Source organism: Mizuhopecten yessoensis, unplaced genomic scaffold, assembly GCF_002113885.1.
Source record: "Mizuhopecten yessoensis strain PY_sf001 unplaced genomic scaffold, ASM211388v2 scaffold10331, whole genome shotgun sequence".
Lineage (NCBI taxonomy): Eukaryota > Metazoa > Mollusca > Bivalvia > Pectinida > Pectinidae > Mizuhopecten > Mizuhopecten yessoensis.
In genome coordinates, this window is record NW_018408493.1 from 551,171 (window position 1) to 567,407 (window position 16,237).

Below are 16,237 nucleotides of genomic sequence, written 5' to 3' on the forward strand. Positions count from 1 at the left end.
TTATTTCCTTTACAATAAAACGTTTAAGTTCTGATGCACTTTAGTGTGCACCTGATGTTATAAACAAACATGTTTGCTTGGAAGTATTGCCGGATTGTTTTGCTTCAATGATCATAAGAATAAATATGAAGATAGCGACAAAGTCATCAGTCAACCATTACTTACCTTAAACACAACACGTGTTGATAGATATTTGAGCATGCTTTTTTTTAATATTTTTGCATTTGCTGTCGCCTTAACGATTAAATACACGTTACAATTATAGCGTCTGAGATAACTAGAGAGGATTCAAAATTTAATATATTCGATGAGGTTGATATAACCGAGATATATCCAGATCAACAAAGTAAGTTTTAAACATGAGTTAAGGTAGAGGGTCCGGAGCACTGCTATGTATCTCCAACGAAGAAGAGCAAAGAGAACAAATCGTGATTTTCCTAGTTGACAATATCTATGATGACATCGGTCGCATGACTGTCCACAAGAGTTTTGACATATCAATGGGAATGATCTGTGCCCCTCTCTTGGCCAACATCAGTGGCGGAATCAGAGACCTATCTGGTGGGGTTTCCAATTTTCCAGGGAGGGTTTCCATGTGGGGAAAAAATGAGGAAAATGGTGAAAATAACATGTTGTTTTCAAATGAAACTTAATTATTTCAAAAAGCTTATCAGGACAGGTAAATGTAACAAAGAATTTACCCGGTGCTTCAATTCCACTTTGAGACAAAGTGACGATGCGTTGTATTTAAATGACACCGTCAATGGTAGATAACCATTTGAACCCGGTGTAAACTTGTATTAGTTTGATCGGCATGTTCATCGATTCTCATTCCGGATATCTGCAACTCTTCAATTGCATTTTATAGTGCAAAACAAAAATCCAATAAAATGTTGATGAATTTACTGAAAACATGTTGGTCATATCGATTTGTGTTTGCATTCTTAAACAATATTCATCACATCCATGGAAGATCAAAGAATGAGGTTACGTTATTATGATCTTATCATATCAGGTTAGCTGTGAACTTGGCTAATGATTGGATAAAAGTTTGTCCGAACTCATTAAGAAGATGGGACAGATGACAATTGTCGTAGCCCTGTCAAAGTGCCTCAGTGTCCTACTTAGCAAGTACACCATCTCTCATATGACGTCATAGAGTTTGTTTGTGTTTTGCGTCCTATTAACAGCTTTGGTAATTTAAGGACGTCCCAGATTGTGGTGGTGGAGGAAGACCGGAGTACCCGGAGAAAAACCACCGACCTGCGACCAGTACCTGGCGACTGCTCCAAGTAGGTCTCGAACCCGCGACACAGTGGTGTAGGACTACATGTAATGATCGTAAACGGTCAGACGCCTTAACCACTCAGACATCGCGGCCCCACGCTATAAAAAGATCGGTATTATAAATAAATATATTCTATAACACGGAAAGTTATTACGGTATCACTGGCCAAAATATCACCAACTCTGAGTCCACCTCAAGCTTGAGTTACCAACACTAAGTGAGTCCTACTCAAGCTGAGCGGAGCTTAATCTACTCTCATTTAGAGTCAGCGTCATGCATTAAACAAACAATAGTTNTGTGAGTCCTACTCAAGCTGAGCGGAGCTTAAGCTACTCTCATTTAGAGTCAGCGTCATGCATTAAACAAACAATAGTTCGTTCTACACCAAGATTGAACCCGCAGACACTTTGAGTTATAATGGCACAGTGATTTTGAACCATCAATGCTTATACTCCGCCCAGGATGAAACTACCGATACATTTGACTCCGCCCTAGATTTAGCTTCAACTAAAAACAGTTTGATTCCACCTGGGGCATCGTTTCATGGTTTTAGTCTGCACTTTGCTATATTTTCAGCTATCAACATTTTCTGTGTAACTTTGAGTTATATAAACCTACACTTCGCCCCTTCAAATTATTGTCTTTGTTCCAAGGAAGGCGTCACTTGTGAGAATTACAATAATTTTCCTTTAGACCTATAATAAAGATTTCAGATGATAAAGATTATGAATCCCGACTGAATTTGCATGACAGGTTGCCATGACAACCGTATCACCTCGGACAACTAGAGCGTGCACGTGACTGGTTTACCACTGAAGGGGATAGTGACGTCAGTCATTTTGTCCCATCATGAATTACGACACAAAAATAAATCTTAATGATATGTTTCATGCTCGTTATTTCCTTTACAATAAAACGTTTAAGTTCTGATGCAATTTAGTGTGGACCTGATGTTATAAACAAACATGTTTGCTTGGAAGTATTGCCGGTTTGTTTGCTTCAAAGATCATAAGCATAAATATGAAGATAACGACAAAGTCATCAGTCAACCATTACCTACCTTAAACACAACACGTGTTGATAGATATTTGAGCTTTTTTTTCTTTTAATATTTATGCATTTGCTGTCGCCTTAACGATTAAATACACGTTGCAATTATAGCATCTGAGGAAACTAGAGAGGATTCAAAATTTGATATTGACATATGCCCTTCCCATTTTCCATTAACTCTATGGAAAGCCAGACTGCTGTTACATGACAGTAACTACAGGCTGACTTGATGGCGTAATGATACGGTTGCTATTTCTTTTTTTATTAAAATAAACAAACAAATAAAATGAATAAAATAAAATAATTAAATATTGAAAAATTCATCATACATCTGTCACCGGTAAGTGATGAAAAACCCACCAAACCACTGACTGTTCAGGATATTTTAAAGCAGGAATCACAGATTCAAGGATTATTTGAATATTATACAGGTTCTCACTAGTCAGGCCCCACAACACCATAATAACAAGAAAGACATAGTTAACGTGGAGTGTGAGGATAAACTGTTGTTAACATTGATGAGACTGCGACACAATTTTGGTCTAAAAGATCTGCAGGTTCTTGCTTTTAGATTTCCTATCTCCACTGAAGCAGTGATTTGAAGAACAGGATGCGAACCTCTGGCATACCGTGAAACGTTGTAAGTTCGCAAGTCCCTGGCGCAGATGAAAGAAACTCGTAAACTAGGCCTGCTGCACATCAAATCTTGTCACTCGTAGATATTGAAGAATGGAGGAAGGGTAATACTATATAATTTTGGGAATGGGGCATGTGGTAATAATGTACTGATGATTTGTTATCAACACAGAATTAATGCTTTGTCCTTAAAAAGAGGACAAAAGGGAGGGATAAATGTCTATGTTATGGCTTTATGTAAGCTGCTATTCACTTCATTTGCAAAACTTGGATGAGTGCATTAAAGGAATAATCAAATATAATTAATATGACTAATTTTTTAAACTTTTTATTTCTTCACTGTAAACAGTACATTTAGGAACAAATGTTTTATATAGGGCCTACTCCCTTGTTTTTATTTGGATGTAATCGTACAGTACAGCAACAGATGTCGGAGATGACTGTTAACGTTATCAATGTCCACCTTTTGTTATATATAATTTTACATTTTGAATGACTCATTGACTGCCATGATTGTACGTTAGGCCTGCACTACATTCTGTAGTTTAGGTTACACACATATATATAGGGGGTTCATATATATATATATGCTCATATTGCTATAGTTAAGAACACACATAAACAGTTTAACACCAGCTTGTCATACTTGCCAATTTTTTAAAATGTCCATCAGGGAGATTAAAACAAATGTATGTATGTACTGTACACCCTAAGGAAATGGCATCTTTTGAGCTGTTCTTTCAGATGAAATTTTAGCAAATTCACTAGTTTAAATTGCTCAATTTCTTCTCTTGGCCTAGCACCCACTATCACATGACATGATCTTCAAATAGATGAAGCTGGTCATTACGGTGGTAGGTAAATATCTTGTACCCCGTTCCTGGACCCAGACTGAAACCCCGTACCGGGATTATAAAGATATTTTAATATCTCATTAACGCGATCGCATATATTTTTTATAAAAAAACATAGAATAATTTCAAACATTATTTTCTAAATGTGACAGTTAAAATAATGTTTATTTATAATCCAATAATTTAGAAATCGGCGATAATGTGTATTTCAAGGGGTAAAACTTGTACTTCGCAGTTAACCGTGAAAATCACGGGTTTTCACATATAATTAGAAATTTAGTGGAAATTAACATGTTATTTTCAGATATGTAGACGAAAATACCATACTGTTTATAATTATGTAAGTTTCGGTGAAATAAACAACATATTTCACATGAAATTCTGACTTTGTTGTGATCGCGGGTATTTTGTTTACTCCCGTACCCGTACTAAGGGGACATCACTCAGTCAAGCTGTCGTTGTCAAGTAGAACTCTTAGCCATTCTATTAGAATATTACCATGCAGGCTGTGCGACGCGGACGAAGTTCTACATAAGAGCCCATATTTTTTTTAAAAACTATATATATATATATATATAAGATAAATAATAGTTCACAAAATAAGAATTCATGATCATCATTATGATTGGTTATCATTAGAAAAAATGGGTATTTTTATAATAACTTAAAGAAATGATTTTAAGATTGAAATAATTGTGTTCTTTTTCATACAAAAATACAAAGTACAAAAAAATACAAAAAGTATCAAGTTGAATAGAAAATTAAAAATGTATTTATTAAAATAAAAATTAGCTGTACAATGCTGGCTAACCTAACTAACTAAACTGCATTATTCTAACCTGACCTTATACTTCTGACTTTTATTGCTGTTTTATGAACACTTACCACACTTCATAATAAAACTATCCCTAGAAAAATGTAAATCTGACTGATCACTTACACAACTTTTATGAAACCATCTGTCAGAGCCAGCATCACAAGAAACCAAATACATTTGAAATGTGACACCCATCTGCTTCGCAATCAATAAAAATATCAAATAATAAAGAAATCTTCTTTTGCCTATGCCTTCTCATTTTTTTCCTAGGAAATTTTGTAAAGATTCCATTGGAAATACATTCTACAAGATGTTGTCTCATGCAAGTGGTGTCAAACTCTAAATCTTCACTCCCGTTAAACCCATTGAAACAAAATTCTACCAAGTTAGCAATAACAAAAAACCCACAGTCAACCCCGTTTTTCTGTTGTTGCACATTTGGTAATACTGTTTTTAAAACTTTTCTATTTTCCCCATATGATGATGACAACTGCATTTCTAAAGAAGCTGACAAATTTTTCGTATTTCCTATCAAACTATCAAGAATGTATACTTCCCCACTATCTACCTCCTGTACTGACACTACCCAATGGTCCTCACCTGTCTGATGAATTTGTGCTGATGCAGCGCTAGTTGGTTTCATTCTGAGTGCATAGTCCCACTTATTGTTTTTCAAAATTGGAGCATAACCTGTATCTTGCATTCCGCCTATATTAGGAAACTGTTTCTTTAAATTATCTTGTACGTAACACATGATATTACCACATAGTTTGTTATCAGTTAATAAATCATTTTTATCCTTAAAACTTAGCGTACTTTTACCGTTATCATCCAGATACGTCTTGTTTCTGCCGGCTTAATAAGCGACGGTCTGTCATCTGAAAGATCCACTTAAATATCACTTACATTCGGTTTGTTCTTTTTTGGTAATGAAAGTCTTCTTCTTTGCTTTACTTACTGGTACTTACTTAAGCATTGAACTGTTTTTGTATGGTATTTATGATCTATTTGAATGACACAGCTTTGCAAGCAAACAACATAATGCGCGCTAGCGCATTATGATTTGTTTGCTTGCAAAGCTGTGTCATTCAAATAGATCATAAATACCATACAAAAACAGTTCAATACTTATATTTACGTTTTCTCTGCCTCTTATGTTCTTTTTTAACTTATAATTTATATTTAAAATTAAAAATGCCCGCTTTATCGACAGTCCACACAATTTCGTTCAATAGTTTGAACAGCGTATTGTCGCGTGCTGATTGGCAAACAAAGTAGTACTTTGAAATTTTAACAAACACTTCAATTTTATTCCACAATTCAGTATCAATACAATTGCGTATGATATGTATATAGGGTGATTTAAGTTTATCAATCGAACTCTGAGCTGAAAGTTAGATTTGAAATTGTTTCGATTTTCCCCCGGAACAAATTTCGCGCATGGACAAATACAGTGAACACCGTTAATCCGACCTTGCCCTCCACGAGGGAGTTATTTTTGGAAGTTTATTCGAATGTTTCTCTTTGCTTATTTTGTGAAGAATCCAGGCGTGAATTTATTTGTTGATTGTATGGGAATCTGACAACAGTCGGTAGATTCTATAACGGCCTCGTTATTTGACCTGTCATCAGAATTAAACTGCGGAACCGTAGATGCGAGACGCGTGAAACTGAAAGCGTTTGAAGTGAGTGATCTTGCGACGGAGCACAGGTTCGTTACAAATGTCTGAAATGTAGGTGTGTAACATATGTGTCAGTAGGTCTATAGAATATGTGTAATTCAGCCATTTGTAACGAACCCCTGTTGACCAGTGCAGTGTAACAGACGATATTTCTGATAAAATGCATGAGCGTTAAAATTGTTTCCATTGCCGGCATTGGTGATTTCAACCGATGTGCATTTTGTACGATATTGCAGACCTTGGTCTTGTTTTCGTTGTAATAAAAGTGTTTTTTTATTTTATTTTTTATTTTACACATAAATTTACAATGACATTGTCAAATCTCACAACAATGCCCAGCGATATTTCAGCAGCCGTCATGTTTATTTATATTGGATATTGTAGTTCCGGTCAGTGTTGTATTAATACGCTCAGAATTGTGTCTCGTGATGCATGGTGATTAAAGTCCCATCAACGACACAGTTTTCAAAGAGGCTATATAGTGACAATGCCATGCAAATGTAAATATAACTGTATATTCGAACGAGTGTATTCCCATTAAAACGGCAATGGAAAATAATTGTGAATAAATCTGTGTTGTTGAAAGAGGAACATGCTTGGAAGGAACGAATGTCAAATGATAGTGATTTTAACAGATTTGTAATGGTTGATACTACTGCAACCACATATACTATGGAAACTGGCAATGAAATTACCGGAGTTTAAAGATTCGATATCATATGTTACGAAATTAATAGTTAATATTCGTACTGGTAAAGCCAAAGAGCTATGTCATAGATGTGGTATTATTTACCGAGATATATTAACTCATATTATATTAAAGTGTAGCTATACTGAACACCTTAGGGACAAGTTGTGGTGCTCTATCGCAAATATTAGTGATATTGGTATACTGCTGAGTGCGTACATACACTCTCTGACAGATCACGAATCAATTCATATTTTAATTGGGAGACAAATGACGTACGAATTAAATGTAATAGACCTGAATGAATTTAGATTGAAATCAGTAGCAGCTGTCGAAAAGATGCACAAATTATACTACCGGTACTCAGTGTAGATATAATCTCACATCCTGATAAGGTTTAATATAAATCAAATAAAAAAAAGAGAAAAAATATGAATGTCTAATATGATATGTACATGTATGTATTACCTCATCATATATACACTTATTAATGATATTTATTGAATGTATGACTTCAATGTAATTAAGTCTGTGTATGTCAAATTGGAGGAAATAAAGAGAATGATAATACATTGTATGCCTGCTACGGAATAAGCTATAATACTTACGTCTTTTGTATCTTCTTTTCCTTCTATTATATTTGACAATCTCTTACGGGTTAAGGAAAGTCTAGACCTAGGTTTTGGTTTTCTTGGAGTACCAATATCAGAAATATCGTGGAGAGGAACTGACTCTAATTTAACTGGAGAAGCCAATGTAGCACTTGGAGTTGAACACATTATATTTGATTCACCTAACTTAGTTAACTTACTGTCTGGTGCTGGGACTATATCATTCTTCTCTCTATCATATGGTCTCGGTCTTGACGGAGTGATGTCCCCTTATAATACGGGTACGGACGTAAACAAAACACACGCGTTCCTCGCCCGCGATCACAACAAAGTCAGAATTTCATGTGAAATATGTTGTTTATTTCAACGAAACTTACATAATTATAAACAGTATGGTATTTCCTTCTATATATCTGAAAATAACATGTTAATTTTCCCTAAATTTCTAATTATATGTGAAAAACCGTGATTTTCACGGTTGACTGCAGCGTACAAGTTTTACCCCCTTGAAATACACATTATCGCCGATTTCTAAATAATTAGATTATAAATAAACATTATTTTAACTGTCACATTTAGAAAATAATGTTTGAAATTATTCTATGTTTTTTATAAAAAATATAAACGATCGCGTTAATGAGATATTAAAATATCTTTATATTCCCGGTACGGGGTTTCAGTCTGGGTCCAGGAACGGGGTACAAGATTTACCTACCACCGGTCATTACTATGTAGATGTAGATGTAAAACTCGTGAGTCTCCCTCCTAAATAGGGAGAATTGCCAAGCATTGAGCCGCGGATAACGCTATTTAAAAAAAACCCGTCTGAACAAGGAAACCAACGTACATCACTGCATGCTATTTTGAACAACCGTTTAATTAAAAAAGGAAAAGAAAAACGGAACTCGAAAGACCCAAACTGGATAGTTACCCAGCTGAACAGTATCCGTCCTTAACACACTTCTTTGTTAAGATTACTGTACATGTAATGTTAACAAGTGTGGCTTCTACCCCTTTCTCATGCTTCGGTAGCATCTCCCTCCGATCGCCACCTCCGCTTGGACATCATTTTTTGTTAAATTTAGGTTGTAGCAATAGCCCTTTCTAAAATAAATAGTTCCCCTGGATAAACATTTTTCAGAAATGTTTGCATCTTGAATGTATCCCATGCAAAAATCATCGGGAATGTCCCCGAGTCCTGCAACAGTAGCTGCCGCCATCGCCATGGGCAAAACAATACTATGGCTTGTTTACATTTGTTGTCGGAGTATGTTGTCACGTGACTTTGGTTGCTACGTGGGGGCTGGGCATGGAAGGGTGAATGGTCGTAGCCCAGTCAAAGTGCCTCAGTGTCCTACTTAGCAAGTATACATGTACAATCTCTAGTATGACGTCATAGATTTTTTTCGTGTTTTGCGTCCTATTAACAGCTTTGGTAATTTAAGGACGTCCCAGGTTTGGGTGGTGGAGGAAGACCGGAGTACCCGGAGAAAAACCACCGACCTGCGACCAGTACCTGGCGACTGCTCCAAGTAGGTCTCGAACCCGCGACACAGTGGTGTAAGACTACATGTAATGATCGTAAACGGTCAGACGCCTTAACCACTCAGACATCGCGGCCCCACGCTATAGAAAGATCGGTATTATAAATAAATATATTCTATAACACGGAAAGTTATTACGGTATCACTGGCCAAAATATCACCAACTCTGAGTCCACCTCAAGCTTGAGTTACCAACACTAAGTGAGTCCGTCTCGAGCTGAGAGGAGCTTAAGCTACTCTCATTTTGAGTCAGCGTCATGCATTAAACAAACAATAGTTCGTTCTACACCAAGATTGAACCCGCAGACACTTTGAGTTATAATGGCACAGTGATTTTGAACCAACAATGCTTATACTCCGCCCAGGATGAAAATACCGATACATTTGACTCCGCCCTAGGTTTAGCTTCAACTAAAAACAGTTTGATTCCACCTGGGGCTTCGTTTCATGGTTTTAGTCTGCACTTTGCTATATTTTCAGCTATCAACACTTTCTGTGTAACTTTGAGTATGAGTTCATGTCTCATGCCGAGTTTGAGCTATTAAAACGTTCCGTCTGCTTCAGGCTTAACTTGGGCTAGCGACATTTTGAGTGTACCCCCAAGATTAGATGGAATTGCGTGCACCTACAGTTTGAAACTGCATCTGTGTGTTTTTTTATTACATGTTTTCACAAGGCATACGTACGTCATCCAGTACCGTTTGGAATAATATATTGGGATTACAGACAGCCATTTCCTTCCTAACAAATCTGAAGGGGTGTGATTATTGACATAAAACAGAGTAAACGCGATATCATCATCCGGGACTTTTAGAGTTAGATGCCAAACCTTTGGGGACATAGAAACAATTGACCTCCTTCAAGCCTTACCGTTAAACAAACCTACACTTCGCCCCTTCAAATTATTGTCTTTGTTCCAAGGAAAGCGTCATGTGTGAGAATTGCAATAATTTTCCTTTAGACCCATAATAAAGATTTCAGATGATAAAGATTATGAATCCCGACTGAATTTGCATGACAGGTTGCCATGACAACCGTATCACTTCGGACAACTAGAGCGTGCCTGGTTTACCACTGAAGGGGATAGTGACGTCAGTCATTTTGTCCTGCCATGATTTACGACACAAAAATAAATCTAAATGATATGTTTCATGCTCGTTATTTCCTTTACAATAAAGCGTTTAAGTTCGGATGCACTTAAGTGTGGACCTGATGTTATAAACAAACATGTTTGCTTTGAAGTATTGCCGGATTGTTTTGCTTCAATGATCATAAGAATAAATATGAAGATAACGACAAAGTCATCAGTCAACCATTACCTACCTTAAACACAACACGTGTTGATAGATAGATATGAGCTTTTATTTATTTTTAATATTTATGCATTTGCTGTCGCCTTAACGATTAAATACACGTTGCAATTATAGCGTCTGAGATAACTAGAGAGGATTTAAAATTTAATATATTCGATGAGGTTGATATAACCGAGATATATCCAGATCAACAAAGTAAGTTTTAAACATGAGTTAAGGTAGAGAGTCCAGAGCACTGTTATGTATCTCCAACGAAGAAGAGCAAAGAGAACAAATCGTGAATTTTCCCAGTTGACAATGTCTTTGTTGACTTCAGTCGCATGCCTGTCCACCAGAGTTTTGACATATCAATGGGAATGATCTGTGCCCCTCTCTTGGCCAACATGTTGTTTTCATATGAAACTTTATTATTTCAAAAAGCTTATCAGGACAGGTAACAAAGACTGTACCCACTGCTTCAATTCCACTGTCAGATAAAGTGACGATGCGTTGTATTTAAATGACAACGTTAATTGTAGGTACCCTTCTGAAGTTTAAATAAGACTACCTACATCCGCCACTTTCCTCGATCTTAACTTACTTAGTGAAAAAAAGACAGCTTTCTACTATAAGCTGTGCAACAAGCGTGACGAATTCGTTTTTCCTTCCTTATGTAACATCCCTGCTTCCCATACCTACGGTGTTATATATATATTCATGGATTTTTCTCCAAATGTCAGTATTTTAAATAAGATGTTAAATTTTGTGTCTGACTAACGTACAACACACAGGGTTTCAAGAAATGAAAGTTCGTGAAGACTATGGACAAGTTTTATAATCTGATTTGGAAATATTTTATGTTTGTTGTGCGATATGAACATTGACGTTTTAGAGTATGAATATTGGTGTGTTTTGTAGTTTCCTGGTCACGTCCCCGGTTCTACAATTGAGGACGTGACATCATGTAAATCTGACCCTTCCGGAACACCTGGTCCTATTTTCCTCGCACATTTTCAATTATCTCCGTGTAGGCTTTTTCCTTGCTCATATTTTCCCTAATTTCAGCGATTTTTTTTGTTCTAATTACAGTTTTGTTGAAACGTTGGTATTCTTTTTTTTAAGTAACAATGATGAAGATAAACATATCTGAATCAGCGGACAATACAGGTTATCAGATCGTAAATAAACATGCATTGTATGCTGTTGAACCCTATTTAGCAATCTCTTTTTTAACAAAAACACATATTCTCATTCCCGCGAAACAATTTCAGATATACATGTATCAATACTTTCCCTCCTCCTTTAAGTGACCACTCTTCGGCCTTCTTTTTGGTAGTTTCTCTAAACGGACATGACTGTTGCAGGAATCAGTCGAAAGCCTTGTTTATTAATATCTAATCAACTTGAAGCACTGCACTTATATGAACTTTTATTATAGTGTTTACAGGGAAACTGACGTCAAGTGAATACTGTTGATGTCAATTTTCCGCGGTCTATAATTTTGCGGATTAGCTTAAATATTTGATTTTGCAGGATCTGTTTTCGCGAGTTTCAGGTCTATTAGCCATTACACATGGTACTGCGTTAAGGAAGGAACTAATCCCTACTTATTTTGTGGTGTCTACTTTTCCTGGGAATATGGTTTCACGAAAATCGTTAGAAAATTAAGACCTCGCGAGGAAACTTATTTTACAGTAGTCGCCCTTCACCGATTAAATGTATATTCACTTAAGGAATGATTTTTATTTTTTCAACATTTATGAGGTCATAACAACAATAGGTTTATGGACATATTGAATGAATCGCGTTAGCGATTCATGTAAAATATGTCCAAAAACCCATTGTTGTTATGACCTCATAAATGTTGAAAAAATAAATATCATTCCTTATATTTACATTGACGAATCCTTTCAGTGGATCGATATAACAACGAATAAAACAAATAAACAGGGTTTGTTCCTGCTTATACACGGGTGCAACGCAGTGGCGAGAACAGTGTTTTTTCGCGGGGAAATGTGACACTATCGTGAGAGATCTTAGCAACCGTCAACAACAATAACACAACAAAATGTAGTTCCATATTCAATGTTTATTTGTAGCACAGGACACGTGAATACGTGGATATTTCACAAAGCACAGTTCAATAATATTTTAAGATGTAAGAATTAAGCATCTAGGTCGGTCGTTCCGAGTGAGTAGTTTTTGTAGTGTATTACTACGCAGTGTGATCAGGTTATTATCAGTTCCCACGTGCTGAGATTCTATGAACACCTGTGTTATGCATTTATGAATGTAATTTTTGTCAATGGGTCTAAGCATACAGAATGTAAATACTCATTGTTAACATCATCCTAAACACGTATTATGATAGTGTTATAGTAAGCTATGTACTGATAGCGACATTTTCTCAATTTGATGAGAGATTTACGCCCTCGCCTAGCTGAAGTCAAATGACGGGACCACCACGTTGAATGGTGCTCATTATGTAACGGGAGAAAGATAAACTGTGAAATTTCCTTGCGTATTGTAATAAATTCTTCAAATTATTCTATATAATAATGGATTTAAGTTGGGCCGAGGTGCATTTTACTCCGGTCAGGTCCGTACATCAGGGACTGAAGTCCACGATTGTTTTATTAAATGTCATTTTACAATCGCCCACTTACCTCTTGATTCGCATTTGAACAACTGTTTATCAAAGCATGGCACTTGGTTATATGATGTAGTGAAACAAAATTGCTGCTGGCATTTAGAAGTTTGAGAGGCTAATTCTAACAGAGATCGGTATATGTTTCCATTTCTATATTCAAATTTGACTTTTACTTGAAGTCTGACTTGAAATCATATCTGATGTTTGAAGAATTTCAGTATTTATGTTAATAACATTTTTCCTTATCTTCAAAACGTACTAAACCACAATCAAAATCGCAATGTTTGTTACGTCATCAAGTGTTTTAAAGGTACCGTTCATATATTTTCCGGAATACTTCAGACACGTTTTTTTTTTTAATTACTTTTACCTATATTACCACTGGCGAGTCCAATGCTTACTTTTTCAGCTCTCTGCATCGCCAAAATGGTTTTAAAATATGTGCTTTCTTACTTTGTTCGTCTAGTAATTGTTACACAGAAAACGGTAATGTCGTAATAATTCTTCTTGACTATATACATAATGTATATATTTACCGAATGATTTTCCATTGATGGTCCTTTTGAGATAAATACAGTCAAATATGGATCGAGATAAACCACAAGGAAACGCCGTAATCTAATCCCTTAACAGAGGGTGTCTCTTAATGGTGTGTAAATATAGAATAAACTGCTTAGCAAGAACGAGAATATTTAAGAGGGTTGGTCTCCCGCGCAGTTCGACTTTGCATGTGGATAAAAAAGCTATCAAATCACGATGATGTAATGTCCCGTAGCCGTAATAGGTCACCTAGTACATTGCTGTTGTTTATCTCAAGATCGTGTCTTCATTGTCACTTCTAGCCTGTAGACTATTCCTACATGTACCATGGGAGAGTCGGTAAGTATCACTAAAAGAATAAAAGTAGGACATACCCATATGTAATAATATCAGTAACCACACCTAACATGGAAAATATAATGAAGAAAAATGGTAATAACGTTGCAGTTCACGACTAACGAGAGTACAATTCAACTCTTCAGAGTTAGATCTGCTTAATAAAAAGTGACATTTTCAAAAACTGCTGAATCCACCAAAATCCAGTTGTTGATTAGACTAAACGTAGTCTGTCGAAGCCAAGAAAGACACACAGTATAAGGAAATAAGTACAAATCGACAAATAAACGTTTTTTAGTTTAATGATGAGGCACTACACATTAAAATAATCCAAATATCCGTGGTTTTAATACAAATAGGTTCATTTTATGCCATTAAAAATTGAATAGAAGTATATTTCTGCAATCGTTATCAGACGAGAGTTTTTAGGCGACAATAAGGCTGAAATTAATTTGTGAATATGTTCACTTTTATCAAAATTGAATTGAAGACTTCAAGTGTCGCCATTAAACTAAAAAAAGGAGACATGCTTGGACGTTTCGCTATAAAGAAATTACATCATCAGGAGGGATAATGATCAAATAGAAGGCAATAGAAAATGACGTGTCAGGTAACTTCAAACAGTACAAATATCTGATGTAGGGATGCACTGATACGGATATCAAAAGTAGACATTGTCATTTTTACTTGATATTGATTGTGAATCTAATCATTGAGTCATCTATGATCTGCACTGCCGCACTTTACGTTAGAAGAGTGATGTAACTTAGCAGCACGTAGAGGACATAATAAGTATAATAATTACTTATAACACGTACAATTTAGTCATAACATATACACGTGCTATGAATATAAAATATAATATATAAACATGCAATGTACATGTACATAAAGTATAATATAGACACGTACAATGTACATAACGTATAATATAAACACATACAATGTACATAAAGTATAATATAGACACGCACAATGTACATAAAGTATAATATAATTACGTACAATGTACATCTAGTATAATATAGACACGTACAATGTACATAAAGCATAATATAGACACGTACAATGTACATAAAGCATAATATAGACACGTACAATGTACATAAAGTATTATAAAGGCATATACAATGTACATAAAGTATAATATGGAAACGTACAATGTACATTAAGTATAATATAGACACGTACAATGTTTATAAAGTATAATATAAACACGTACAATGTACATAAAGTATACTATAGACACGTACAATGTTCATAAAGTATAATATAGACACGTACAATGTACAAAAAAGTATAATATAGACACGTACAATGTACATAAAGTATAATATAAACACGTACAATGTACATAAAGTATAATATAGACACGTACAATGTACATAAAGTATAATATAGACACGTACAATGTACATAAAGTATAATATAGACACGTACAATGTACATAAAGTATAATATAGACACGTACAATGTACATAAAGTATAATATAGACACGTACAATGTACATAAAGTATAATATAGACACGTACAATGTACATAAAGTATAATATAGACACGTACAATGTACATAAAGTATAATATAGACACGTACAATGTACATAAAGTATAATATAGACACGTACAATGTACATAAAGTATAATATAGACACGTACAATGTACATAAAGTATAATATAGACACGTACAATGTACATAAAGTATAATATAGACACGTACAATGTACATAAAGTATAATATAGACACGTACAATGTACATAAAGTATAATATAGACACGTACAATGTACATAAAGTATAATATAGACACGTACAATGTACATAAAGTATAATATAGACACGTACAATGTACATAAAGTATAATATAGACACGTACAATGTACATAAAGTATAATATAGACACGTACAATGTACATAAAGTATAATATAGACACGTACAATGTACATAAAGTATAATATAGACACGTACAATGTACATAAAGTATAATATAGACACGTACAATGTACATAAAGTATAATATAGACACGTACAATGTACATAAAGTATAATATAGACACGTACAATGTACATAAAGTATAATATAGACACGTACAATGTACATAAAGTATAATATAGACACGTACAATGTACATAAAGTATAATATAGACACGTACAATGTACATAAAGTATAATATAGACACGTACAATGTACATAAAGTATAATATAGACACGTACAATGTACATAAAGTATAATATAGACACGTACAAT